Here is a 4,508-nt window from a genome sequence, read left to right on the forward strand (position 1 = left end):
TAAGTTATGATTTTTCAATAGTTAATTTAACATATTTTGATGTGAAGCTTTATATTTTTTTTTAATTTTTGCACAAAAATATGTTTTCTAAAAATTTGTGATCATTAAAAACTTTACCATAATCAGAAACATTAAAAAAAAAATGTTTAGGTATTTTCTGGTATATTTTCACTGAGTTACTAAAAAATGGAAACAATATTAAAATTTTACTTGCATACTATGGCTGCAATTCCTTATAAATTCTGTACGCTTGGTACTACATATTTGGAATGTATAAAAAGCTGCAGTTGAATTTTTTATTTTATTTAACATTTATTTTTTTGTAATTTTACTTTTTTGAATTTTTCAATTTTCTTTTGATTTAAATATTTTTTTTTTTAAATTTGTTTGTGTTTTTAGTGCAAGTTTTCTGCTACGAAATAAATTTTTTAGTATTTTCTGCTATAATTTACCTAAGCAAGTCATGAAAATAACAAAATATTATATTTTCTTATTATGTATGTTTTTTGATAAAAAAATTTAAGAGAAAAATACATAATTCTTCTTTTTAGTATCTCAAAACTTTTACATGTTTTTCAAAACATTTTAATTATTATTTTTTTTTAATTTTTAATTTTTTTCAAAACCTTGATATTTTCAAAACTAATTTTTGTCAAAGCTTTAATTTTTCAAAACTTAAATTTTTCACAACTTAAATTTTTTAAATTTTTTTATTTTTTGAAAACTATTTAAAGTTTCGTCAAAAAAATTTTGTTTGGCCGTTTAAGCTTATACTCCAAATGCAAACAAGACGATGATGCTAAAAAAATGTAACCACCTATACAAGTAGGATAAATAGTAAGTTGTAAAAATAAAAGAAAAATTTGGCTAGTAATATCCAAATACGGGCTCTTGTCAAGCAAAAGTAAAAGTAAGGTAAAAAGTAAAAGTAAAAGTGTTAAAAAAAATCGTGTAAAACAAAATTAGTAAAAAGCTAGTACATAAAAGCATGTCGATTCGCAAATGTGATCTATAAATGTAGTAAAAATTGATATTTTTATACAATAGTTGTATGTACATATCGATGGCTGAGTGGAAGATCGACCTATCTCGGCAGCCAGTTTGAAAACGCTCTATCTCAAAAAACTTTTCAAGAACGCCCTATTTCAGAATTTAATTGAAAAACACCTTATCTCAAAAATCGGTTCAAAAACGCCCTATTTAACTTCAAAATGTATTGAAAATATGCTGATATGGGGCCTTTTTGAATCGGCAGCTGAGATAGGGCGTTTTTGAAACGAATTCTGAAATAGGGCGTTCTTGAAAAGTTTTTTGAGATAGAGCGTTTTCGAACTGGCTGCCGAGATAGGTCGACCTTCCACGCAGCCATCGATATTCAGAATTTGTACATAGATATAGGCAAAACAGCCGAAAAAGAGCCGCCTGTGTTCGTGAAGTGTTAAAAAATTACTAAACAGCTCAGGCATTTAACCAAAATTTTAGGCATAAAAACTATTCCTAGTAGAAAATACAGACCGAAATACTTAAAAATTACTAGACGAAAAGCCTAAAGAAAAATTATATTAACTATTAAAATCCTTCGTTTAGTACTCTTAAATTATATGTATATGTATGTGCATACGTACACATACATATTTATACGTACTTATTTACATAGTTAAGTAGCGATACTTGTTGAGTTTCCTGCGAAAATGTTAAATAGGAAATGCCAATTGATGTAACATTACATTTGTAAACACAGAATTTTCTTTGGAAATATATATATATATAAATATAAATTTAATTAAATATTATTTGTTTTTTGTTTTATTTTTTTTGTTTTATGCTTAACTCAAGGCTATATACATACATACAGTACCAAAAACTTTTACATACATACATATTTATGTATTTTTGTATATTAGCACAGAAATTAATAAAAATTGCTAAAAAAAAAATATACCACAAAATCTGCACAGCAAATGTATACAAAAGAAATAGAAAAAGTTTGAAGGGAAACCTGCGGTAATAATAACAACACTAATTACAGTGTTTATTGCGGATTCGTTTATGTACCTACATACATACATATGTACATAATAAATGTATACAATTATACATGCATAGAAATTTGGTAGAAATTAAATAAAAAATATTATAATTAAATAAACAAATGCTAATGGGATTTTTATTTCAATGGCTTTGAGTTTGGTCAGCGCTCGCGAATGCCAAGCGCTGGTGTTTCAGATTGTGGTGAGTGATGGTCCTTGGTCGGCCGATTGGTAACGTGGAACCGATTATGGTGAGATCTCTTCTTGAAAAGTCTTTAGTTGAGGTCTAAAATAAAGCATGAATCTCCTGTTGTCTCCGGCAAGCTGGTGGTAGAAGCAATACTCCAAATGCAACTGAAAATCTAAGTATTGATATAGAATTTGGTGTCTCGATTTATGCCCCTCTTCAATGCAATAACTTCTGAAGTGACAGAGCTTATTGGTATATGATTTCGCTGCAGCTTTGGTGAATAGCACAGTGTTTTTTGGATTATGCCCGTAAGAACCCTTACATTCGGTTAGGTTATGTTGGCAGACCTTAAGAATTCTCACACAGACGAATATAACGTCCTTTGCCTCTCCAGATACGTTTACGATCCATAAAACAGTGCTTTCACGCATTGTTAAAGAACACCGCCGCTCCCTTACCGAATTTCAGTAGACACTTTGGTCCTTTGACGGTTTCTGACTGCAGGCCCTGCAACAGGAATCTTTGCCTGCTGAAGGCTGGAAACTCCGAAATTATATGCTCCACTGATTTTAACAAAATATTTTTTCCAAAATTTTTTATTGTTCATTAACTGTTACTTTTTTGACAGTCTTTTTTGTGCTGATTACGAATTCGTGAATATAAAGTTTCAATCTGGTCCAGATGTTGAGAAAAACGAGGTCAAAGTGTAAAAAAATCGCGTTTTTTGCAATATTTGTGAAACTCTAGCGAAGAAACAAAAGGTGGCAGAATTTTCAACTTTGCATTTTCTCCCATAGAACACCCGCAGCGAAATTTTTTTTTTTTTCAAATCAGCAGTAATTTTAGCGACCTGAAACTTACACTCTATTATATTGCATACTAAGAAATCGAATTGAAAAATTGGAGAGTTCTCGGACAATTGTTTGGTATTACTTGCATTTTTCCCGAGTTCTGTATGAAATAATTGAAAAAAAAAAAAAAAATGATTCTGTTGGTTTTCGCTGTTGATTGAACAATATTTTTGTAAAAATATAAGATAAATTAGGCACGGAAAATATAAATAAATAAAATCGTCAAAACGTCGGGCTATGTACATTTTTGACGCTGACAGGTATGTACATAAATATGTATGAGTTTGCCGAGGCCGAAGTTGCTTCAGAGCAACGTTTTGCCCATCTACGATTTAGAGTAAATATTGCGTGGAGAGAAAATATCCTGTAAAAAATGTTAGCGAATTTCGTAGGGGAAAGACAAAATAAAAGTTTTCGCTGGCCAAAACTATCCCAAAGTTCACGTGCTTATCACGACTAGTCGATTAACAAGAGTTCTAGTTCGTAGACTCAACAATGACCTACCATGCACGTAAACATACTATCTACATTAGGGTGGTCCAAAAGTGCATGTGAAAAAGTAAAGTCGGAATCTTTATGATCGCACCCCCTGGGATTGTTCTATACCAAAATAAATATATCCCTATTTTTTTATTTTGAAATCAAAAAATATTTAAAGGTCGCTCAAAGTGCCCAAAGTTTTCCATGTATTTTATATGGGAAAAAATGGTATAGAATTCTTAAAAATCAATATTTTTCGATCGGAACTATTTTGATCTGAAGGAGTTTCCCAAAAATAATACCCAATTGTTTATTTAATCATTTTTTCATCGCCACTATAATTTATAGGTCCGCCAAAAATCCACAAAAACCCCGAAAAATGCATTAGGGGCGCCAATAAAAATCGTTAGTATTAAAAAATGGTTAAATAAACAATTGGATATTATTTTTGAAAGTCTCCTGAAGAGAACCAGAGTTTTCCGATCAAAAAATATTGACTTTCAAGAATTCTATACCATTTCTACGAAAAGTTGTTTTTTTCCATATAAAAATACATGTATAGAAAACTTTGAGCGCTTTGGGCGAGCTCTAAATATTTTTTGATCTCAAAATAAAAAAATAGGGCTATACTTTTTTCGATTTAGAACAATCCTAGGGGGTGAGAGCATTACAATTCCTACTTTACTGTTTTTGGACCACCATAATGTACATACATACATACCTCTGAATTGTCTTTTTATTCATATTTTTGCGTTGCTTTTGTACTTATTTCACACTCAGGTAGAACGCAATAAAAAGCTGCAACAGTAAACAAACATGTGCAATTGTATTTTCTTATTTTAAGCTTATACTTTCTATAAATAAGTAATATCATGGCAATCGAAATTGTTTTTCCACACCAGAAAAATTTCAATTAACCACGAAATGACCGCTTTGCGAAATTTCCATATCAATTCA

This window comes from Rhagoletis pomonella, unplaced genomic scaffold (assembly GCF_013731165.1).
Source record: "Rhagoletis pomonella isolate Grant_MI unplaced genomic scaffold, Rhpom_1.0 Rhpom_scaffold_00003, whole genome shotgun sequence".
In the NCBI taxonomy this organism is placed as follows: Eukaryota; Metazoa; Arthropoda; class Insecta; order Diptera; family Tephritidae; genus Rhagoletis; species Rhagoletis pomonella.